Source organism: Nerophis ophidion, linkage group LG18, assembly GCF_033978795.1.
Source record: "Nerophis ophidion isolate RoL-2023_Sa linkage group LG18, RoL_Noph_v1.0, whole genome shotgun sequence".
Classification (NCBI taxonomy): domain Eukaryota; kingdom Metazoa; phylum Chordata; class Actinopteri; order Syngnathiformes; family Syngnathidae; genus Nerophis; species Nerophis ophidion.
The window spans coordinates 21,547,562-21,574,676 of record NC_084628.1 but is presented as its reverse complement, the minus strand read 5'-3'; the positions used below and the strand labels follow the sequence as shown (position 1 = coordinate 21,574,676).

Below are 27,115 nucleotides of genomic sequence, written 5' to 3'. Positions count from 1 at the left end.
TGCTAGCTTGCTAACAAGTGTGAGACAAAGTTGTGTGAAAAATAACTATAATTTTAGCCAGAGTCAGCCAGCTAAACTTTGTCTACGTCAATTCAGGTAGTTTCTAAAGCACCGTCAATTTGCAATGCCGTGAAGAAGGGCACAATAACACACACACATACACACACACACACACACACACGCAAGCATGCGCGCGCGCACACATGACGCTCGCACACACACAAACACACAAACACAGGCAACATTTTAAGACTCAATCAAAGATAGAATTGTACACATTGCGTCTATTAAAGCACTGAAACTGCCATGAGTTAATCAATAGTCAATATACCAGTGTGCAGCTTTTTAAACATAAAAAAAAAATTGTTTTTTTCGAGGAAGTTAGATTGTGTTGTTTTCATTGCTGCTATTTTCCATCCATCCATCCATCCATCCATCCATCCATTTTCTACCGGGTCGCTGGAGCCTATCTCAGCTGCATTCGGGCGGAAGGCGGGGTAAACCCCAAACAAGTCGCCACCTCATCACAGGGCCAACACAGATAGACAAACAACATTCACACTCACATTCACAGGGACCATTTAGTGTTGCCAATCAACCTATCCCCAGGTGCATGTTTTTGGCAGTGGGAAAAAGCCGGAGTACCCGGAGGGAACCCACGCAGTCACGGGGAGAACATGCAAACTCCACACAGAAAGATCCCGAGCCCGGGATTGAACTCAGGACAACTCAGCACCTTCATATTGTGAGGCACATGCACTAACCCTCTTCCACCGTGCTGCTATTTTAACTATTCTTAATACATATACAAGGTTAATTGCTTTGGGGTTTTTTAGCACCTTGGCTTTCCTTTCATGTTAGTGAACAGATTTGAATAATCCATCCATCCATTTTCTACCGCTTATTCCCTTTTGGGGTTACGGGGGGCGCTGGCGCCTATCTCAGCTACAATCGGGCGGAAAGCGGCGTACACCCTGGACAAATCGCCACCTCATCGCAGGGCCAACACAGATAGACAGACAACATTCACACTCACATTCACAGGGAGCAATTAGTGTTGCCAATCAACCTATCCCCAGGTGCATGTTTTTGGCGGTGGGAGGAAGCCGGAGTACCCAGAGGGAACCCACGTAGTCACGGGGAGAACATGCAAACTCCACACAGAAAGATCCCGAGCCCGGGATTGAACCCAGGACAACTCAGGACCTTCGTATTGTGAGGCACATGCACTAACCTGCCCTGCTGCTATTTTAACTATTCTTAATACATATAAAAGGTTAATTGCTTTGGGTTTTTTTTAGCACCTTGAACAGTTGAATGAGCAGCAGAGTTAGAGTATCAATAAATATGAATTAATTAGTTATCTTTGTTGTTTGTGAGCAAATGTTTAAAATAACTTAAGCTGCATTTAAAAATTGATGGGAAAATCAGAGCCATTAAATGTGTGTGTACGCTTTATTATCCGACCAATCGACCATGTTAAGAGTCGATGACTTATCGATTATCAAAAAAGTTGTTAGTTGCAGCCCAAGGCGAAAGCAGCAGCAGGACACCTCACGGTCTTAATATGTTAATACAGCGCTCTGTGATCACGGTGCCACTAAAAATACCGTATTTTTTAGGACCGTAAGGCGCACTTAAAATCCCTTCGATTTCTCCAAAATCTACAGTGTGCCTTATAACCTGGTGCGCCTAATGTACGGAATAATTTTGGTTGTGCTTACCAACCTCGAAGCTATTTTATTTGGTACATAGTGTAATGATAAGTGTAACTAGTAGATGGCAGTCACACATAAGAAATATGTGTAGACTGCAGTATGACACCAGTAAACAACACCAAAACTTTAAATGTTCCATTGAGAATATAGAACATTACACATGGCGCTCATGGATTACCGGCGCATCACGGCTACAGCAATACATAAGGACTACAGTATACATATATACATACATATATACTGTAACGGCTACAGTAATACATAAGGACCGCAAAATGGCACCTATTAGCAGAAGTTTATCGGGTGTTTTGTTTCGCAATATTATGCAAAACCAACTTTTCTTACCTTCTAGTACCTGCTGATATGTATTTGGGATCTGCATAAGTCCTGAAAATGTGCATGCATCCGCCTTTGTAGCCCTTATCCGACACCGTAGTTGATAAGCTTCTTCTTTTTCTCTATCCTCTTGTTATGGAACATTCATCCTCCCCTGTTGCCATTTCTAATATAAAGTAGCGTAGAGTTGTAACTTATATCTGTCAGTAAACTCTCCATGAAAGCATAAATAAAATAGAAGGTTTAAAGTTAAAGGTGCCATGTGTAATAATTTAATGTCAAGTCAACAATAAATGGCCCTGATATGTCAAAAGGCATTAATAAATCATGTTCTTTTCGATAACCTTTATAACTTATAACGGTAGTTCAGCCAGGATATGCTCATTTAAAATTACATTTACAGCCCTGAAATCTTGATTTTGTTTTAATTTCGATGCCCAATGTAGTGAGTTTACATAATACACCCACAGAACTTTAGTTATTAGAGAGTTCCGGTCAGACGGTTTTTCACGGGACACAATTTCGGCGTTGTTGTTGCACTATCGAGCCACGGATGAGGAAAATGCTGCTCCGTTGTTGATTTAAGTAAAGTTTGAATGTCATTAAAACAGCTAGCTCCATCTTTTGACACTTCTTCCACTCCCGTCCTTGCACGCTACACTCCGACAACAAAGAAAACACGGTGGAAGGTGAGCCACGTAAATAAGACCGCCCACACAACTGTGCATCCTGAAGCGACTGTCAGAAAGCGACTTTAAGATGGTCTGTAAAACATAGTAAATGCAAGATTTTGACCAAAGAACCACCATTACATGTTATGTAGACAACAAAGAAGTTTTCAATTTAGAAAAAAATCATAATATGACCCCTTTAATGCGCCTTATAATCCGGTGCGCCTTTTGTGTGAAAATAGACCTGAATAGACCCACTCACCGGCGTGCGCCTTATAATCCGGTGCACCCTTTGGGTCCGAAAATACTATTCTCCAATTTTGCTCATTTCCATTATGACCGAATTAGTAATTGTGGCATTTTATGGATGTTTGGACGATAATTTCACACACTTAGCGGAGTGGAAATATGGTTGCATATGGTTTAAAGCAGTGGTTCTCAACGTTTTTTCAGTGATGTACCCCCTGTGAACATTTTTTTAATTCAAGTGCCCCCTAATCAGAGCAAAGCATTTTTGGTTGAAAAAGGAGATAAAGAAGTAAAATACAGCAAAATGTCATCAGTTTCAGATTTATTAAATTGAATAACAGTGCAAAATATTGGTCATTTGTAGTAGTCTTTCTTGAACTATTTGGAAAAAAAGGATATAAAAATAACTAAAAACTTGTTGAAAAATAAACAAGTGATTCAATTATAAATACTGATTTTTACACATAGAAGTAATCATCAACTTAAAGTGGCTTCTTTGGGGATTGTAATAGAGATCCATCTGGATTCATTAACTTAATTCGAAACATTTCTTCACAAAAGAAGAAATCTTTAACATCAATATTTATGGAACATGTCCACAAAAAAATCTAGCTGTCAACACTGAATATTGCATTTCTTTTCACAGTTTATGAACTTACATTCATAATTTGTTGAAGTATTATTCATTTTTGAGTTGTTGCTATTTTTAGAATATTTTTTAAAAATCTCACGTACCCCTTGGCAAACCTTCAAGTACCGCCAGGGGTACGCTTACTCCCATTTAAGAACCACTGGTTTAAAGGATAAAATATAACAAAATTCTGCATGTAAATAACATTTGTTTTCCCATTATACTGGTACTTTAAGGGTTAAACTAATGAAGAGGTTTAGCCAGGGTGGCGGGGGCTCCGCCCCTTCTCGGTACACCCAGGCTTTCTTCGACCGCTGGGTAATCAGTTACCTGCTCTATCGAACCTCTTCCACACACACACACACACACACACACACACACACACACACACACACACACACACACACACACAGTCTCTAAAGTCCACTATTTCTTCACTAATGTGGACAAAAAGCTAAAATTGTACCAAACATAAGCAAGCATCAAGACAATTAAAATTGCTGATGTTTGAGGATGAAGATTACCTTTTGGTAATGGTCTCAAAAAAATGACCTCCTCCAATTACCTCCTCCAGGGTTTTTAATAATTTGTTTGTTGGCCTTGCACAAAGATTGCCAAACTAATTTCTTTGAAAGTGCCTCCGTCAATATTTGTTGCGTTTTCAGAGAGGCCATTGGTAGTGTAGTCGATCACGTAGCGGCTTTTCTTGTAGCTCGTTTGGGATCTGGCAAATTATACCTTTGACCCCAAGTCAGGTGTCCAAAGTTTTCCCACCAACTTTTTTTTTTTGCATTAAAAAATGGTAGCAAAAAAGGTCACATTATAGGGGTACAGCACATTTGATATCGAAATAAATACCAAGCATATACTGTACAAGTCTAGCATCTTTTATCACTTTTATCCATTAATACATTTGTGACCAATGTAACAAAATATACAACAATATAAGACAATGTCACAACTAAATACGCTTGTTCATTATTCCCGTGTGTTACATGACAATTGAACAAAAGCATAAACGACTATTGCAGGACTATTCAATTGAGGACCCGCGGACTATATCCGGCCCGCCAAAACTTTTCATTTGGCCCGCCAAACATCCCCCAAATAGGCTTGATAAAACAATTCAAATACAGGTGGCTCATGTATGCAGTACTCCCGCCACACCGCAGGGGGCAACAGCATGACATATGAGTCACAAAGAAGCAGCAGTTGGATGAGTAGAAAAAAATTGCACTATCAACCCTGAAAAAAATCTAAATAAATTGCTAAAATCTAACTTTTAACAGCAATTGGACAACAAAGTATGAATGTTCTGCCCCGATCAAGTGATCGATTCATTGTTTTCTTTAGGACATTCTAAGCAGCGGAACACACTTTTCCAGACCAGCAACAATTGTAAGAATCCACACTTGTAAGCTTCATCACGAAACTTGGTCAAACATTTGTAAGTAGATATTGTGCATTAATATATTTAGTTTGTTTTGTATTGCTGACTTTGTGATGTCTTTTGTATTCCTGGTTGTGCTTGACCAGTAGAAGGCGATAACACTGCACCTTTGGTTTAATTGTGTTGAGTCATGTTCATGTTTTTTCATTTCTATATGCATTAATATTTGTAGTTTATTGTGTGAATGTATTAAAGCAGCCAGATGTAGTAATGTGGCCAGAAATGGTACTGCAACCCTACGGTCAAAATTATGTAATCACCTTCCACTCTCCATGACTGAGGTTGCCAGATACGCAAACGAATCCGAATCAGACTCCAAGAAATTTCAAATGGCAAACGATGAGTCCTACGCTGTAGGTTTCTCTTGTTTATGCTTCTTGCAAAATGGTTTACTCAGGAATTATTGGCACATTTTACAAATGTCGATTAGCAAAATGTATTTGTAAAGTTCCGCAGAAATATTTTCGTCGGGAATCAGGACACATTTTTGGCATTACTCAGCGAAAATGTTTAGTTTGACCGCACAAAATAAGTATATAAAATAATATGTAATATATATCGCATAGGCCTACTTTGATGGCAAGCACAGGCATACTGTAAAATAACCGCCACATTTCGTTCAACATAACTCCATGTTGCATCCAACCTGACGTACTGCACTCTCTTCCATGTACGCACATGACTATGTGCGTTTCTACCCACATTACGCATAAACCACGTTGCGCATAAACCATATACAATACTAACATGTCAATACACAAAGTAGAAAATCATTACATATATACAGTATATATAAATATATGTATATATACACATACATGTACACACACACACATATATACATGCATGTATATATATACACATTTATATATAAATACATATATACATACATATATACATATATATACATACATACATATATACATACATATATATACACATACATATATATACATACATATGTACTGTATATATACACATATATATATAATCTATATATGTATACACACACATATACATATATACATATATATATATATATATATATATATATATATATATATATATATATATATATATATATATATATATATATATATATATATATATATATATTATATTATATACACACACACATACATATACAGTGGGGCAAAAAAGTATTTAGTCAGCCACCGATTGTGCAAGTTCTTCCACTTAAAATTCTGACAGAGGTCTGTAATTTTCATCATAGGTACACTTCAACTGTTAAACACAGAATGTGAAAAAAAAATCCGGGAATTCACATTGTAAGAATTTTTTACAATTTATTTGTAAATTATGGTAGAAAATAAGTATTTGGTCAACCATTCAAAGCTCTCACTGATGGAAGGAGGTTTTGGCTCAAAATCTCACGATACATGGCCCCATTCATTCTTTCCTTAACACGGATCAATCGTCCTGGCCCCTTAGCAGAAAAACCGCCCCAAAGCATGATGTTTCCACCCCCATGCTTCACAGTAGGTATGGTGTTCTTGGGATGCAACTCAGTATTCTTCTTCCTCCAAACACGACGAGTTGAGTTTATACCAAATGAATGAATGGATTAATGAATGATCAACGTTTGTACAAATTTGTTGAGCTACCAACATTACAGCCAACTTTCATCCTCTATAATTGGATTGCTTTTTCAGTTTACACCAAACTGTATTGTTGATTCAACATGATTCCTACATGTATGTGCACTTCATGTGTATATTAAAGGCCTACTGAAATGAGATTTTCTTATTTAAACAGGGTTAGCAGGTCCATTCTATGTGTCATACTTGATCATTTCGCGATATTGCCATATTTTCGCTGAAAGGATTTAGTAGAGAACATCCACGATAAAGTTCGCAACTGGAAAAAAGCCCTGCCTCGACCGGAAGTCGCAGACGATGACGTCACATGTGTGGGGGCTCCTCACATCCTCACATTGTTTATAATGGGAACCTCCAGCAGCAAGAGCTATTCGGACCGAGAAAACGACAATTTGTTTGAGGATATTGATAGCGACTAAAAAAAAAAAAAAAAAAAAATACAAAAAAAAAAAACGCGATTGCAATCGCGTTGCATTGAGACGGATTCATATGTTTTTAGAGACATTTACCAAGATAATTCTGGGAAATCCCTTGTCTTTCTATTGTGTTGCTAGTGTTTTAGTGAGTTTAACAGTACCTGATAGTGTGAAGTGTACGTCCACGGCCGGGTGTTGACGCGCAGTGTCTCAGGGAAGTCGACGGCAGCTGTACGGGAGCCGCAAGCTCAGCTGATATCCGGTAAGTGGCGACTTAACCACGATTTTCTCACCGAAACCTGCTGGTTGACAAGTGGTCGGGATCCATGTCCGCTGTGATCCATAGGAAAGTTTCAACTCCGTGAATTTTAAACAATGAATCACCGTGTGTTTGTGTGGCAAAAGGCTAAAGCTTCCCAACTCCATCTTGCTACTTTGACTTCTCCAATATTAATTTAACAAATTGCAAAATATTCAGCAACACAGATCTCCAAAATACTGTGAATTATGCTGTTTAAGCAGACGACATTTAGCTGTGTGTGTGCGTAGCGCTTATACTTCTTAAAACCTGTGACATCTTGCGTACACGTCATCATTACACGACGTTTTCAAGACGAAACTCCCAGGAAATTTAAAATTGCAATTTAGTAAACTAAAAAGGCCGTATTGGCATGTGTTGCAATGTTAATATTTCATAATTGATGTATAAACTATCAGACTGCGTGGTGGGTAGTAGTGGGTTTCAGTAGGCCTTTAATGTGCTTTCCTTTCTGTGCTTAGTTTTACTGTAACTTCAACTCTTGTTTTTGTTTTGCATTTCTAATTTAAAATATTGTTTTTATATTTGGCAGACTAAATTCAAACATTCAGGGAGGACAGAATAGTATCTAAATAAACCAGGGGTGTATAAAGTGCAGTCTGTGTTACACTGTAGTATTAAAATACACAGCAGCAATTGAAACATTTTGCAAAACAATATAGTAATAGAAAAAACTGTATTATCATTACAAACAAGATATGTTTTTAAAATACATGTATAACATTTTTAGCCTTTTTTAAAGAAATTACATTCATCATCACTGATTATGCAAATTATATAATTACATCATAATGAACCCCTACCCCCCACCCACCCCTGGCCACTACCCCACCGGCACAAGTATTCCAGCAATCTGTGGGAAACACGGGATATAATAAAAATGCGAGGCTGCGTGCATAACTTGCAGGGATTGATTACATTTGCATACATACATGGGTGTGACCGCAAGGCCGCAAAATAAATGCAGTCCCCACATCATTCTTCAAAGTATGCGGCTTCACTATATATCGGATTCTTTTATTTTCTAATTAGGTATATTCTACATAATTTAAGCATTTTCAAGCATAAAAATCGCCTAATTAACTAAAAATGTCAATAGTATAGTAGTATTGGCCACTAGAGGAGACCAAACCAACCAGAGCCTGCTGTTTAGTATCGTGTCTTCTGATTGGCTCAGCCACATGCAGCATTACCACATTGGAATAAACGAGTGACTATGGGGGTGTTGCTTCATATCTAGAGGACTCTCAATATGTCATACATATATAAACAATGAAACATTAGGAATAACAAAATAAAACATATTTGTGAGAATTAACCCATCCATCCATCATTCATCATCTTCCGCTTATCCGAGGTCGGGTCGCGGGGGCAGCAGCCTAAGCAGGGAAACCCAGACTTCCCTCTCCCCAGCCACTTCGTCTAGCTCTTCCCGGGGGATCCCGAGGCGTTCCCAGGCCAGCCGGGAGACATAGTCTTCCCAACGTGTCCTGGGTCTTCCCCGTGGCCTCCTACCGGTTGGACGTGCCCTAAACACCTCCCTAGGGAGGCGTTCGGGTGGCATCCTGACCAGATGCCCGAACCACCTCATCTGGCTCCTCTCGATGTGAAGGAGCAGCGGCTTTACTTTGAGTTCCTCCCGGATGGCAGAGCTTCTCACCCTATCTCTAAGGGAGAGACCCGCCACACGGCGGAGGAAACTCATTTCGGCCGCTTGTACCCGTGATCTTATCCTTTCGGTCATGACCCAAAGCTCATGACCATAGGTGAGGATGGGAACGTAGATTGACCGGTAAATTGAGAGCTTTGCCTTCCGGCTCAGCTCCTTCTTCACCACAACGGACCGGTACAACGTCCGCATTACTGAAGACGCCGCACCGATCCGCCTGTTGATCTCACGATCCACTCTTCCCTCACTCGTGAACAAGACTCCTAGGTACTTGAACTCCTCCACTTGGGGCAGGGTCTCCTCCCCAACCCGGAGATGGCACTCCACCCTTTTCCGGGCGAGAACCATGGACTCGGACTTGGAGGTGCTGATTCTCATTCCGGTCGCTTCACACTCGGCTGCGAACCGATCCAGCGAGAGCTGAAGATCCCGGTCAGATGAAGCCATCAGGACCACATCATCTGCAAAAAGCAGAGACCTAATCCTGCGGTTACCAAACCGGAACCCCTCAACGCCTTGACTGCGCCTAGAAATTCTGTCCATAAAAGTTATGAACAGAATCGGTGACAAAGGAAAGCCTTGGCGGAGTCCAACCCTCACTGGAAATGTGTTCGACTTACTGCCGGCAATGCGGACCAAGCTCTGGCACTGATCGTACAGGGAACGGACCGCCACAATAAGACAGTCCGATACCCCATACTCTCTGAGCACTCCCCACAGGACTTCCCGAGGGACACGGTCGAATGCCTTCTCCAAGTCCACAAAGCACATGTAGACTGGTTGGGCAAACTCCCATGCACCCTCAAGAACCCTGCCGAGAGTACAGAGCTGGTCCACAGTTCCACGACCAGGACGAAAACCACACTGTTCCTCCTGAATCCGAGGTTCGACTATCCGACGTAGCCTCCTCTCCAGTACACCTGAATAAACCTTACCGGGAAGGCTGAGGAGTGTGATCCCACGATAGTTGGAACACACCCTCCGGTCCCCCTTCTTAAAGAGAGGAACCACCACCCCGGTCTGCCAATCCAGAGGTACCGCCCCCGATGTCCACGCGATGCTGCAAAGTCTTGTCAACCAAGACAGCCCCACAGCATCCAGAGCCTTAAGGAACTCCGGGCGGATCTCGTCCACCCCTGGGGCTTTGCCACCGAGGAGCTTTTTAACTACCTCAGCGACCTCAGCCCCAGAAATAGGAGAGTCCACCACAGATTCCCCAGGCACTGCTTCCTCATAGGAAGACGTGTTGGTGGGATTGAGGAGGTCTTCGAAGTATTCCTTCAACCTGTCCACAACATCCGCAGTCGAGGTCAGCAGAACACCATCCGCACCATACACGGTGTTGATAGTGCACTGCTTCCCCTTCCTGAGGCGGCGGACGGTGGTCCAGAATCGCTTCGAAGCCGTCCGGAAGTCGTTTTCCATAGCTTCCCCGAACTCTTCCCATGTCCGAGTTTTTGCCTCCGCGACCGCTGAAGCTGCACACCGCTTGGCCTGTCGGTACCTGTCCACTGCCTCCGGAGTCCTATGAGCCAAAAGGACCCGATAGGACTCCTTCTTCAGCTTGACGCATCCCTCACTGCTGGTGTCCACCAAGGGGTTTTAGGATTGCCGCCCCGACAGGCACCAACTACCTTGCGGCCACAGCTCCGATCTGCCGCCTCGACAATAGAGGTGCGGAACATGGTCCACTCGGACTCAATGTCCAGCACCTCCCTCGTGACATGTTCAAAGTTCTTCCGGAGGTGGGAATTGAAACTTTGTCTGACAGGAGACTCTGCCAGACGTTCCCAGCAGACCCTCACAATGCGTTTGGGCCTCCCAGGTCTGTCCGGCATCCTCCCCCACCATTGCAGCCAACTCACCACCAGGTGGTGATCGGTAGAAAGTGAGAATTAACATAGAAGTTAATTTAAATTTAATGTTGATCGATCGTTTTGGTTCGATACTGATACTACCAATGCTGTAAGTGTTGGGATCGTTCCAACAGCTTTGTCAAAATATGCTAAGGTACCGTATTTTTCGGACTATAAGTCGCAGTTTTTTTCATAGTTTGGCCGACTTACATACTTGTAAACCTTGAGACCTCTGATTTCAGGAGGTGGGGGGCGTGGTTAAGAGGGGAGGAGTATAATTCACCAACTCGAGTATTTCATATATATATATATATAAATATATATATATATATATATATATATATATATATATATATACATATATATATATATATATATATATACATATATATATATATATATATATATATACACATATATATATATATGTATATATAAATATAAGTATGTATAAAATACTTCCCTTTCAGTGAATTCTAGCTATATATATTTAGTTTATTATATATATATAAATAAAAGAAATAGTTTAATTTCCGACGGCACCTATCAAATACACAGTAATAAAAACACAGTTGTTCTACTAACTGTATTGTGCTTGCTGGTTACTAAAAAAACAACAGCAACACTTACCTTTCACTATTTGAGTAACCTTTGTTATGCCATTTGCGTACAGGCGAGCGATCTCCGGATTCGGGAACATATATTCCTTCACGGATTTGTTGTAGACATCCGCAAACGAGAACGGGATGTTGCCTCCAGCTATCAGCATAGCCATCTTTGTCTCAGCATAAGTTACACCATCGGGTCTCCATTTTGCAAGGTGGCCCATAATACTGGGTTGTGAACGATGCTGGGCTGCGGACGCTTTCTGCTCCGCTGACCGTTCATGACTGAGTATATCCGTTCGGCCACCATGTTCAATGGAGAAGTCTGTTCTACAAAATTTACAGGCAACATACCCCTTCCCCTTCAAACTCTCCTGGATAAACTGAAATTCTTGTTTCCATTCGTTTTGGAACTTGCAAGCTTATTTCTTCATTTTGCTCGTCGACGGTGTAATATATTGGGTTGGAGTCAATAACCAGGCGACGTGATGAAGTTACGTCTCTTTACTGTGGGCTTCAGAACAGACTCCATAATGCATATGTTCCTTGACTGCACTTAAATGTAGAATATATGTAGAATATATTTATATTATTCATATATTATTAATATAATACATTATATATTGTGGAGGGGGATTGATTGATTGATTGATTGATATTATTGCCCCTGCGATGAGGTGGCGACTTGTCCAGGGGGTACGACGCCTTCCGCCCGATTGTAGCTGAGATAGGCGCCAGTGCCCCCCGCGACCCCAAAAGGGAATAAGCGGTAGAAAATGGATGGATGGATATTATATTATTTATTATTATCATTGTTTATTGGGACCTAACTGTGGTGCTGAATTTCCCCAAGGGATCAATAAAGTACATTCTATTCTATTTTATGTACAGTAGATGGCAGTATTGTCCTGTTTAAGAGGGTCACAACATTGCTGAGTCAGGTCCGCATGGAGCTGGAGGAGGCGTGGCCTCCTACTCCGCCTGAATTTCAGGAGATTTTCGGGAGAAAATTTGTCCCGGGAGGTTTTCGGGAGAGGCGCTGAATTTCTGGAGTCTCCCGGAAAATCCGGGAGTGTTGGCAAGTATGGCGACTTATGTGTGAAATTAACACATTACCGTAAAATATCAAATAACATTATTCATCTCATTCGCAGAATAGACAAAGAAAATGTCAGCAATCGTCACACACACGTCAGCAATCGTCACACACACGTCAGCCAATAAGAATTCGGCTGTGGAGGGTTATGGCAGAAGTGCATTGTGGGTCTTGGAATGCTAACTGCTATATACTATAAGCTACTGCCGTAGCTATTAAAATGGTTGATTTCATCGTTGGCGGTAACTGAGAAGGGCTGAACAAAAATGGCACCGAAAGGGAAATCATGTACTGCAGATTACAAGCTGGACGGAGTGAAATATTCAGCAGAAAACGACAAGAGGAAGCGACACATACCTTTGGAGTTAGAAGCGACATCGAGGAAGAAGATTTCATCGGATTTATCGATTAGGAGTGACAGATTGTTTGGTAAACGTATTGCATGTTCTATATGTTGTAGTTATTTGAATGACTTACCATAATATGTTACGTTAACATACCAGGCACGTTCTCAGCTGGTTATTTATGCGTCATATAACGTACACTTATTCAGCCTGTTGTTCACTATTCTTTATTTATTTTAAATTGCCTTTCAAATGTCGGTGTTGGATTTTATCAAATAAATTTCCTCCAAAAATGCAACTTATACTCCAGTGCGACATATGTATGTTTTTTTCCTTCTTTATTATGCATTTTCAGCACTTTCATTGAGGGCCACATACATACTTTCCAACCCTCCCGATTTTTCCGGAAGACTCACAAATTCCAGTGCCCTTCCCAAAAAATCTCCCGGGTCAACCATTCCCCCGAATTTGTTCCGATTTCCACTCGAACAACAATATTGGGGGCGTGTCTTGAAGGGACTGGCTTTAGCGTCCTCTACAACCTGTCGTCACGTCCGCTTTTCGTCAATACAAACAGCGCGTCGGCCCAGTCACACAATATATGCAGTTTTTACACACGCACACACACAAGTGAATGCAAGCCATACTTGATCAACAGCCATACAAGTCAAACTGAGGGTGGCCGTATAAACAACTTTAACACTGTTACAAATATGCGCCACGCTGTGAACCCATACCAAACAAGAATGACAAACACATTTCGGGAGAAAATCCCCACGTAACACAACATAAACACAACAGAACAAATACCCAGAACCCCTTGCAACACTAATTCTTCCGAGACACTACAATATACACCCCCGCTACCACCGACCCCCGCCCTCTCCCGAATTCGGCGGTCTCAAGGCTGGCAAGTATGGCCATGTATCAGTTATGGCTGCCTTCGGAGGTCCGGTTGTAACAGTGAAAATATGAATGAAAATGTTTAATCGCCTTACATTTCTTAAATTTTTTACTAATGGATAACTCATAATTTGAGGTGATAACTGATATTTAGGTAAAGAGTTTCCCCATACGATATTGATATCGGATATCAGTTTGATATTGGCAAAATAACCAAGATTGAATGATATCAACCTGCAAGTAAAATATCAGACAAAAGTTTCGATAGCAGCAATCCTGCAGCATATTTACTTGTGCAAAGCACTAAGCTTAACTTGGTGTCACCAAAAAAAAAAAACTCATTACCACTCTACTTCAATTTAAAGACAGCATAAATCTGTCATATGGTTAATAATAAATAGGTTAATGCTTTTCATTGTTCTCTGTTTGACTCATTTCACTTGATTGAACATTTTCTAACATCCAACACTACAACAAATAATAAAAGTATGTATATATGTACTATACCGCAACAGATTAATAATGGTATCTGCCAATACTTCAAGCCCCAATACTATATTGTACTGGAAGTCAAAAAGTTGTATCGGCACACCTATTATTCTGGTATTTAGTTTTTGATGATTAAAAAAAATGTTTGGAATATCTTGTTGAATGGTCAGATAATATTAAAGTTTAGAAAAATTATTCTCACACTGTGGAACGTGTAACACTCGTGGTACACGGACTTCATCTAGTAGTATGCCAAAGCAACCATTGAAAAGTGTTACGGTGCAAATTGTGTTTAATGTTACAGTGGCCAAAAATATATAATTTACTTGTTGAATAAAAACTTTGCCTTGCTTCTATTGAACATTTAGCTCCACTGCGCTACTGTATTTTAGTGTTGGTCATTATAGTGGTACTTGGAGAAACAAGTGCTTTTTGAGGTGGTACCTGGTGAAAAAAACAGTTGAGGAAAATTGAAAGAACCAGAAGGTCTTAGGTGCTTCAAGGGGCGGTAACCCTCAAACACCCTGGTGGACAACAGTGGTCAGGGAAGCCGTCCGACTGATGAAGGAGTATGTTATCCCAGGGTACTCCGTTGGCAGTTGCAAGGTACTGACAGGCCCAAAGGGCAGCGGCCATGGCTGTGGACGAGGCTAAGCAGGAGGTGTGGGAGCAGTTCGGGGAATTCATGGAGAAGGACTATCGGGCGGCAACAAAGCTGTTCTTGAAGACCATACGGCACCTAAGGAGGGGGAAGCAGGGAACCATCCAAGCTGTGTACAGCAAGGATGGTACTCTGCTGACTTCAAGTGAGGAAGTTGGACGGCGTTGGAAAGAGCACTTTGAAGAACACCTGAACCAAACTACATTAGACACACCCTCCCTGACAAGAGCAGAGTTTGAGGATGATGGGGGATTGACGTCGATCTCTCGGAGTGAAGTCACTGAGGTAGTTAGACAACTCCACAGTGGCAAAGCTCCCGGGGTTGATGAGATTCGTCCAGAAATGCTGAAGGCTCTGGGTGTTGAGGGACTAGTTGATACGCCTTTTCAACATTGCGTGGAAGTCTGGAACAGTACCGAGGGAATGGCAGACTGGGGTGGTGGTTCCCCGATTCAAAAAGGGGGACCAGAGGGTGTGTGCTAATAAAGGGGTATCACACTACGCAGCCTCCCTGGGAAAGTTTATGCCAAGGTACTGGTAAGGAGGGTCTGGCCGATAGTCGGACTTGAGGTTCAAGAGGAGCAATATGAATTACGTCCTGGTCGTGGAAAAACTGACCAGCTCTTTACTTTTGCGGGAATCCTGTAGAAGGCCTGGGAGTATGCCTATCCAGTCTACATGTGCTTTGTGGATTTGGAGAAGGCGTATGACCGGGTCCCCAGGGAGATTCTTTGAAAAGTGCTGAGGGAGTATGGGGTGAGGGGGACCCTGCATAGGGCCATCCAATCTCTGTACAACCAAAGCAAGAGTTGTGTCCGGGTCCTTGGATGTAGGTTGGATCCGTTTCCGGTGGGGGTTGGTCTACGCCAGGGATGCGCACTGTCACTTATCCTGTTTGTGATTTTTATGGACAGGATTTCTAGGCAGAGTCAAGACCATAGCGGAGAGGGTATACGTCTTGGGGGCTAAAGGTTGCGTCACTGCTGTTTGCAGATTATGTGTTTCTGATGGCACCATCGGTTCGTGTACTTCAACTCTCACTGGATGGAATCGCAGCCGAATGTTCAGCGGCTGGAATGAGGATCAGCATCTCCAAATCTGAGGCCATGGTTTTCTGCAGGAAACCAATGGTGTGTGCAGTCCAGGTAGAGAACGAGACTCTGTCCCTGGTGGAGGAGTTTAAGTATCTTGGGGTCTTGTTCACGAGTGAGGGACATTTGCTCTGGAGAGGGAAGTCTGGGGCTCTCTGCTGGAGCTGTTGTCCCTGTGACCCGATTCTGGATAAGCGGTTAAAGATGGATGGATGAAAGAACAAAAATACATTTAGCATTATAGAGGAACTGCTTTATAACATATTATTTCCAAGCTTTCACAGGCCGCATAAAATGATGTGGCGGGCCAGATCTGGCTCTCGGTCCTTGAGTCTGACGCCTGTGATATAAGAGTATCGAATTTGGTACTAATTAATAATGAATTAACTAAAAACATGTTGCAGAACAGTAAAAAAAAATAGCCAGGGGACCCCTGCTCTCAGTAAAGCAGCTTTAAAGTGATGTCAGACTTCTGATCTGCAACCTGCTCATGTTTCTTTGTTCACATTTTTAGGATAGAAACCCTGTAAGTCAACCTTTTGGACAATTTTGACTTTGCATGTTGATGACTGAGAAACTTCCGCTACTGGATGTGTTCACTTACAGTTGTTTTGGAATGAAACCTAGCTAGTGTCATCAAACAGACTATAAAACTACTAAAATAAATTTTTGGACTTAAAATTTTTTCCTTTTCTAAAAAATGGAAAGTGCGCCATACAGATCGGTGCGCCTTATGTACAGTACGGATTAATTCTGGTTGTGCTTACTGACCTTGAAGCAATTTGATTTGGTACATGGTGTAATGAAAAGTGTGACCAGTAGATGGCAGTCAGACAAAAGCAATACGTGTGGACTCCAGGTTGACTGACGGCTGTTCAATAAATGACGCAAGCAAAACTTTTGACGTTTCATTGAGGCGCTCAACAATGTCAAAATGTTTTAGTACAACTTTGGTGAGCTACAAAGCCGCACCACTTGATGGAACCCGGAGCATTACTCCTACCATAGTCAGACGTGCTGTGTTTCAACATACGGGTATTATTGTGGTGTGTGTGACCCAAAATGGCACCTATTAGGAGACATTATCTGGCGTTTGTTTCACAATATCATGCAAAACCAACTTTTTTACCTACCTATTGATACCTGCTGATGTATTTTAGAGAGTACGGAAAATTTGAGCATGTCCACCATTGTAGTCCGCACCGTAGTCAATTAGCTCCTTTTTTTCCTCTATCCTCTTGTTGTGGGGCATTCATCTTCCCCTGTTGCCATTTCTAATATAAAGTAGCGTACAGTTCTAACTTATATCTACAGAAGCAGAAAAATGTGCAACAAAGATGATGGGGAGAAGTGGAGGCATGTAAATAAGACCGCCCACAAAACGGCGCATCCTGAAGAAAGCGGCTTGAAGATGGTCTGTAAAACATAATCTATACAACATTTTGACTAAATAACCATCATTACATGTTATGTAGTCCACAAAGAAATGTTTTGAATGTAGAAAATAATCATAATATGACCCCTTTTATGCGCCTGGAAAACAGACCTGAAAGATCCACTTATCGGCAGTGCGCCTTGTGATCTGGTGTGCTCTATGATCTGAAAAATACTGGAATCTGATGAAAAATTTAACTACAGTTTGACCTGACGCCCTTCCGCCTTGTGCGTGGGTTATCTGTCAGCCTTCACCTGAAGCTGAACGACCGGTTCGCTTGCCCCATCAAACTCCCCACCCCCACGCCGACCTTTCACTGGTGTACTTCCTAGCATGACCCCGCCCTGGTCACAGAGTCCAGCTCACGTAAACGTAGGCGGACAGAAAGAACTGGCCAACTGTCAAAATCAATTCCTGGTCACATGGTCTACTCTCTAAATCAGCCAAGGAAGGGAGGCTTCACCTCGGGCCTGTTGGGGACACATTGGACTCAATGGGGCGGCAACAAACTGACCACCTGAGATGTTGCAAAAACAACTTTTGGAGCCAGAGGAAAGGTTTTAAAGTTGAACCACACCTCTGATAAGAAGGACCATATTTGGGTCTGACGGGAAAAGGTTTCCTCAGGATGGAGCAGTTACGAAGTTGGTGTGGGTTCTTTGGACTTTTGCAACAGTTACAGGAAGTGGGGGAAGAATGGGTTGATTTTGTGTATTTGGTCCAGTGATGACCTCATTCAAAAACAAAAGTATCGCTATAAAAGTATAGTACATATATGACGGTGTCGAACCCAGGGGACAGCGGAACAGGCTGGTCCTCACCTGGAGGGGCCATTGCAGTAAGGAGGCTGTTTAAATGAGAGGTTCTTAACACTAGAGCACGGGGTCCAACTTTACTACAAAGGGGCTCAGAGCACACTAAAATATTAACACTGAATTAGTAATCTTACTCTTGATTGTATTCATATTCAATAGTTATATTTAACCTACTTACAGTTTAACAGGATAAACCTTGCCAAATGATATAAAAACATGTATTGTTATTAAGGCTTAGGTCGGACTGATCAAAAATGATCATCAAATATACTGCAAAAATAACTAATAACTAATTTTGAATTTAAAAACTGATGAAAAATATCTTCACATATTTAATAAAATGTACTACACTTATTTATTACAATTTACAAACTATATTTTGGTGATATGGATACATTCTAACTAAATCAACAATAATAATAATAATATTAATAATGATGATATATATGTTTGCAAAATAAAAGTGCAAATGAAAATACAGCTGTACAACTATAGTCATATTTTATGCGCTTAAAGGGGTCATATTATGATTTTTTTTTCTACATTTAAAAGCATTACTCGTGGACTACACCAGGTGTTAACCTTTTTGACCTCTGGGCCCAAATTTTTCACTACAAAAGGGGTTCAGAGCCCACTCAAATATTAATACTGAATTAGGAATCTTACTCTTGATTTTATTCATATTCAATTAGAATATCTAACCTACCTACAGTTTAAAAGGATAAACCTTGCCAAACGGTATGAAAACATGTATTAATCAGAAATATTATCAATGCTAGGTCAGACTGATTACAAAAACGAATACTGATTCATCATAGTAAAAATAAAATTCATAAAAAACTGCTGAAAAATAAATTTACATACACACACATTTACAGAATGCTAGAATACATACATTCACACTAAATGAATCATAAATAATAATAATGTAGATGTTTCTTAAATAAATGTAGGGGCAAATGAAAATACAGCTTCACCACATTAGTCATAATTTTTGCGCTTAGGAAACTTTTCAATGACTTTAGCTTGTCATTACTACCACAAACATAATTTTTGCGCTAAGGAAACTTCCCTATGACTTTAGCTTGTCATTACTGCCACTGCTGGAAAAATGTATTACAACTCAATCCTGCTGCGACCCATACTTAGACTTAGACATTAGACTTAGACAAACTTTATTGATCCACAAGGGAAATTGTTCCACGGACCACAACTGGGAAACTAATATTTTTTGGTGGCCCTCTAAGGGGTGCAAACGGACCAACAAGGGGCCCTGGCCCTATGGTTAAGAAACACTGGTCTAAAATACCCCACAAACCATCAGGTGTTGGCACCTCAAAGCACGCTGAGCTGGCGTTCCATTTACTTCTCCACATCCTTTAACGGCACAGATGACTGCCTTTCCAAAGAGCGATGTGTGTGTGTGTGTGTGTGTGTGTGTGTGTGTGTGTGGCGGGAGATAACCTCACACAGCTTTGTGCAGATCAATAAAAAAATACTAATGGAGCCAACAGTGGAGTAGATAGAGCAAGTTTAAAAATATCTAGTTAAAAGGAGAAGCGGAAAAAACTAAATTATTTTTTATTTTTTCTCTTAATTTATTTTTAATAAATCCAAGTTCCCGTATTTTCCATATTTTACCTTATTACTATAAGCTGCAGACATACTGTATAACAGTACGAAAAGTTGTGTACCTGTTTATTTACATATCTTCTTGATTGTTTCAAAACATTTTTTGTCACACTGCAGTAAAACGACTGGTCAATGAAAAACAGAAGTCCTCGTCATGGACCGACGAGATGCGGAGGCGAGCTCTCCAAAAAGTCCAAGGTGACGTTTTGGGGAATTTACAAAACTGAAACATTACAAAAAATAATACCATTATAAGTTAATCATACGAACACGGACACTTTTAAACGTGTTAGCATATTCTTTAATGCTAACCACTCGTGAGTAGCTTGATTACATTACGATAGCGGGAAAAAAATGCATGAAAACACTCCTATAGACATCACACATAGGATGGTTTAGGTTGTATGAGCTGTTCTAGTTGTATTGCAATATGTACACACGTTGCTTGGATTGACGAATGAAAAATATTTTCGAGCAAAAAGGCTATGGACGAATACTTCCTGTTCAACAAACAAGACAGGAAGTACATTTTCAACCTGCAGCACATGCAGTAAGCAAACTCGTCCAAAATATGGCACCATAGCACAAACAATAAGACATTATATCAGTGTCGTGCTCGGTGTTCTATGAAAATTATTTGTTGAATACAAGACATTATGGCCGTTGGCAAAGAAAAAGCCATAAATTAGCCGCACCGTTTTATAAGCCGCAGGGTACAAAGCTGATTGATTGATTGAAACTTTTATTAGTAGATTGCACAGTTCAGTACATATTCCGTACAATTGACCACTAAATGGTACCACCCAAATAAGTTTTTCAACTAGTTTAAGTCGGGGTCCACGTTAATAAATTCATAATAAAGCATGGGGAAAAAGTAGCAGCTTTCAGTCCGGAAAATTTGATAGACATTTAAATCTAGTGAACGGCATGGATTTTACACAGAATTGATAGGGACTGCAGTCATCCCTCGCCACATTGTGTTTCTGAGCTGATTTTTTTCAATACAACATATTTATATATATACAACTAAAATGCTACCGTACGATTGACAACTAGATGAGACCAAACCAGTCAGCAGGCTGTTAAGGAACGTCCCACTGATTGGCTCAAGGTCTGAAGCTATCGCATATTTTAGTAATCGTGTAATATATCGATTAATTGGTTCCATTTTGATTGAGTAAACATTTAGCATCAATGCATATTTTAAAATAAGTAATTTAAAATAAGCAATGATTTTTCTGCTCAAAATAAAAACAAAAATTTCTAACAAGTAAGATAAGGAAACTGCGCTTTTTTCAGTGTGTGAATGAATAAAAAATTATATTAATTCAAACATTCTACCACCACTCTCATGTGCTGTAGTCCAGCGGCCGTGCGAAAGCAATGTTCGCGGATGTGATACATTTTCATTGGTCACACTCAAACGACTAATCAAAGCAACAGAATATGATTTGAAGCCTTTTTGTAATCAAATTCATCATTTAATTGTTTCAGCCCTAATTGGATGAGCATCAGGCAGCATCCAGTCCGGCTTTTACGAGTTTAAAGGTGACTAATGGGACGTTTTCTCATGTCTCAAGGGTCCTCGTAATGTTAAAAAACGTATTTTATGCTATAGCTATGAACATATTTTATTTAAAATTTGTATTAACTCCTACTTTGCAGAAATTAGCTTAAGTTTCGGAACCAATTAACTGAGATAAACAAGGTTTTATTGTATATGTGAATTTCCAAAACCAGCAAAAGGTATTAAAGAGACGTTTAACACCAAAATGTCTGGAATCTGACTTTTGTTTTATCTGATTTTTCTAGTTGTTTACACTGCAAGTAAAATGTGATCTTTATCAGACTTTTGTGTAAACGCACACAGGCCAATGCAGTTAAATAAAGTGAAAACAAAGGACGTTGGCCAGGAAGTTGCTTCTACAATAAAATACAATAAAAGTCGCAACACCTTAAAAAATAGTGTTTTTTTTAATAAATGAAAGTAGTGTGTGTATGATAATGTATGAATGGATAGAAATTAACTGATATATTTGGGAGGGTTCTATATTTTTTATGGCTGTTAAGGAGAGGCAACACAGACATCAGCGTGGATCTACGTAAGATTTTTTTTTTTTTTAACTCACTTACGTAAAGAATTTACGCAATGTACGTAACATGCAAGCAAATGCGCCACAGCGTGAATTCTGGTCCTTCAACTATTGCTATTTCTTCGAAATCAAAATACAGTATTTTCCGGACTAAAGGGTGTACCGGATTATAAGGTGCACTGCCGATGAATGGTCTATTTTTCATCTTGTTTCATATAAAAGGCGCACCGGATTATAGGGCGCAACAAAGGAGTCATATATATATATTTTTTTTTTTCTATATTGAAAACACTTCCTTGTTGTCTACAAAACATTTAATGGTGGTTCTTTGGTCAAAATGTTGCATAGATTATGTTTTACAGATCATCTTCAAGTCGATTTCACACAGTCACTTCCGGATACGTCGTTTTGTGGGCGGTCTTTTTTACGTGGCTCACCTTCGGCAGCGTCTTCTCCCCGTCATCTTTGTTGTAGCGGTGTAGCGTACAAGGATGGGAGTGGAAGAAGTGTCAAAAGATGGAGCTATCTGTTTTAATGACATTCAGACTTTACTTAAATCAATAACAGAGCAGCATCTCCTCATCCGGAAACAACAACACCGGAAATGTTTCCCGTGAAAAACCGTTCGACCGGAACTTTAATGACTAAAGTTCCTTGGGTGAATAATGTAAACTCACTACACCGGCATGTTTTAGCACTTTCATGGCGAGTTTACTGACAGATACACGTAAGAACTTTACACTACTTTATATACCGTAATGTCCCATAACAAGATAGAGAAAAAGAAGAAGCTTATTGACGATGGTGTCGACACAGACTACAAAGGCGTACGCTTTAAATTTTTCATGATTTATGCAGATCCCAAACACAGATTAGCAGGTACAAGAAGGTAAGAAAAGTTGCTTTTGCATAATATTGCCAAATAAAACGCCAGATAAAATGCCTTACCTTATACACACATAATAATAATATCCTTTGTTGAAGCACATCAAACGATGCAGGCGACATTTATCTCTTATGTTTGACTGCCATCTACTGGTTATACTTATCATTCCACCATGTAACAAATCAAATTGCTTCGAGGTTGGTAAGCTCAACCAAACTTATTCCTTACATTAGGCTCACCGGGTTGGAAGGCGCACTGTCAAGTTTTAAGGAAAAAAAAGGATTTTAAGTGCGGCTTTTGTATGTAAAATACGGTACATAAAGCCAATTATTTGCGCACTGTTGACAAGTGACGCACCAAAAATTTGTCTTTCTAAAAAACACTTTGCTCACCAAAACCAGATGTTGTGATGAAATATCCACTTCCACTGGTGGGCTCCGTCTTTCCGGCGCACATGAATGACGTAGCTCGCCCAAAGATGACAAAAGAGTCACATATGGGTCGTATTCAGGTCGCATTGCCGTTTGGACGGAAGAAAAGAAAAGAACGGATTCAGGACTATCTCCTTATGTGGCCTGAATCTGATGCGAAAAGATCCGCCCATTGGAGCGTTTCGACTGGCAAACAAATACCCGATCTGTGTCACTTCAGGGCAAAAAAATCAGATTTAGTATGCAGTGTAAACGGGACCAAAGATGGTTTATGTAATATTTGGAGGAGTGTGCAGGTGTGTAGTGTTTCTCTCGCCACCTACTGGCCTGGCATACACATTATAGTTTGCAGGTCCCCACACGGTTGTACTAAATGTGTGACCACACTGTAAACGTGACCAAAGTTAACTACATCCAAGTCTTTAAACAGAACTAAAAACCAGGAAGACTTTTGCCATGTCCATGCTGCTGCTTGGCGACCTGACGTCTTCATATCCACTATCACCAGGATACAAACACACCTTCGGCGACATCACACACTTATTGATATGAGAGTTCATATGCAAGTCACACACACACACACACACACACACACACACACACACACACACACACACACACACAGCAGGAAGTAACTCAACCGGTGACGTCTACAAATGAGTCATTTTGCATCACTACACACCTTTAGGTGTATTAACCATTTAGAGGTTTAGTGCTTATTCTTCATTCAAACCATCTTGATAAGATACAAAAAAGTAGCAAACTACACAGAAAAGTACACATGTGGCGCTGGTTGATAATGACAGAAAAGCACCAGTTAGTAGAGAATATTTCAAGCGAGTGTTGGGTAATATTGACTGGAAGCCAGCGTTTATGACTGGCACATAACTCTGCCGCGGTAGCTGCAATAAACAGTAAACAGTCTGGGAAGGCGACAATAGATGCATGCAGGCACATTACCCATCATGCCCTACTATTTCAACTCATGTGCACCTGCGACAGGTAAACGTGCCTTTCACCTCACAATCTTGGAATTTCTTTCTTTCTTGCTTATCTGGTGGAAAGGTTTCACCCTCAACACAAGGGAATATGACCTCACCCTTCTATAAAGGCACATTCCACAGTTTTAACCCCAATATTTTACTGCTCAAAATAAAGGAACCTATGGGTCATTAAACATTTCAGGGTTTTTTTTCCAAAGTTTGATCAGATTCAACTGATATTCCTAAATTGGATAATATGAACACTGTACATAATTAACATATTAAAAGTGATACACGGTAGTTTTTGGCAAACAGAACTTCATGTGGTATATGCAGTGTATAGTACAGTGTTTTTCAACCACTGTGCTGTGGCACACTACTGTACCGTGAGCTATTGTTTGGTGTGCCATGGGAGATTATGTAATTTCACCTAATTAGGTTAAAAATATTTTTTGCAAACCAGTAATTATAATCCGCAAATGTGCCGTTGTTGAGTGTCTGTGCTGTCTTGAGATCGACACAGTAACCGTGTAATACTCTTCCATATCAGTAGGTGGCAGCAGGTAGCTAATTGCTTTGTAGATATTGGAAAATGGTTTGTCGTGATCACAATATGCAGGCGACAGCAGAAGGCAGTGTGCAGGTAAAAAGGTATCTAACGGTTAAACCAAAAATAAACAAAAGGCGAGTGACACTAAGAAAAGAAATTGAAGATTAGGGATGGCTATGCAAAATTAAACTAAAACTGAACTGGCTGCAAAGTAAACAAAAAATCAATGCTGGACGACAGCAAAGATTTACAGCGTGTGGAGTAGCAGGCGGTGTCCACAAAGTACATTCGTACATCACATGACAATCAACAACAAAATAGGAGCGCAAGACAAGAAGTAAAACACTACACACAGGAAAACACCACAAAACTCCAAATAAGTCCCGGCGTGATGTGACAGGTTGTGACAGTACACCACCTACTTTGAGACAAGAGCTATAGCGATGCTTGGTTGGTTATGGTTTGAATTGATATCCAACAATAGTACTTTCAATATGGCGTCCCCTAGGGGCTACTTTAAGTAAGACTCACTCAATGTACCCAACACAGCCCGTTTATCCTTAAAGGCCTACTGAAACCCACTACTACCGACCCCGCAGTCTGATAGTTTATATATCAATGATGAAATAATATCATTGCAACACATGCCAATACGGCCTTTTGAGTTTACTAAATTGCAATTTTAAATTTCCCATGAGATTCTTGTTGAAAACGTCGCGGAATGATGACGTGTACGCGTGACGATAAGGACTGTCAGGAAATATTAGCAGCTGCACCACTCGCGGCTAAAAGTCGTTTGCTTTAACCGCATAATTACACAGTATTTTGGACATCTGTGTTGCTGAATCTTTTGCAATTTGTTCATTTAATAATGGAGACTATAAAGAACAATGCTGTTGGTTGAAAGCGGTGGATTGCAGGTGTCTTTAGCACCGAGACACAGCCGGTGTTTCTTTGTTGTGAAGCTTTAACACAGAGCGGTCAAGCAAACATGTTTTCTCTACGTCAACCAGCGTGTTTTTGGATGGGGAAATTGTGATATATATCTTACCAGAGAAATCATTGGATTATTTGTCATCCTGCAGCAGCTGTTTAAAAGGCAGCTGTGAGCTTGGCTCCTCGGCTTCTCTCTGAGACACTTCGTGTTCACTGCAGCCATCCGACCTCGAGGTAATTACATCTGAAACGCTCACACTGCCGCCACCGGGAGCCGTCGTTTTTTTTTCTTTCTAGTCCTTCACTATCAATATCCTAATTCACAAATCTTTCATCCTCGCTCAAATTATTGGGGAGATTGTTGCTTTCTCGGTCCAAATTGCTCTTACTGCTGGTGGCTCCCATTAAAAACAATGTGAATATGTGTGGAGCCCTGCAACTCGTGACGTCATGGGCACATACTTCCGGTAAAGGCAGGGCTTTTCTATTAGCGACCAAAAGTTGCGAACTTTATCGTCGATGTTCTCTACTAAATCCTTTCAGCAAAAATATGGCAATATCGCGAAATGATCAAGTATGACACATAGAATGGACCTGCTATTCCCGTTTAAATAAGAAAATCTCATTTCAGTAGGCCTTTAACTGTCCAGAAATGACAGCACTTATTTTACTTATTATGTACTCACATGTTCCTTTGGTCTTGTGGGTAGCATCTGAAGCGTTTTTAATCAAGAAGAACGTGACTTTTATTAGGTTCATCAATGGCGTCGTTCCCTTGTCAAAAAGTACACAAATACAAGATGATTACAGTCCATATAGTTGGCCTTCTACGGGTAAAGTTTGAATGAACAAGGAGCCAACAAGGATAAAGGTAACACTTGTGGATAAGTGACTAAGTTTCAAGAACTTTATATCTGGGGAAAAATGCGTGGCTCTGACAACGGCATGATGAAGGTATAATGCCCGCTGTTATGGAAGCCCGCATTACTGACGACGTAGTATGTCAGTGTTAATAAGCCTCAATATTTTGTTGCATAATCACCTGGCAGAGCGTAGTGGCAGACGGTGGTTGCAAATGAGGAGAAAGTTATCTAACTAGTTTATAGAAAGATGCAAACAAATAGCCCTTGAGGGCCGCTTTTTCCGCTCTTGCTTTAAATTCAAAACAGGCCGACAGTGCCCACTGGTGGTAGTACTACGTAACATGCAAGGGAAGTCATGTGACCAACTC

General features: G+C 40.6%; 1 long non-coding RNA gene across 1 annotated transcript in view; it reads right to left on the bottom strand.

The window, feature by feature from the left end:
- LOC133536911 (uncharacterized) overlaps positions 1-27,066 on the bottom strand; it is a 156,710-nt gene extending 129,644 nt beyond the window's left edge. Inside the window, exons 1-2 of the long non-coding RNA XR_009802581.1 lie at positions 26,927-27,066; positions 26,571-26,658 (exon numbers count right to left, since the gene is read on the bottom strand). This is a non-coding gene — a long non-coding RNA (uncharacterized LOC133536911). The remainder of the gene's footprint in view (positions 1-26,570; positions 26,659-26,926) is intronic.
- Positions 27,067-27,115: the final 49 nt, after the last annotated feature.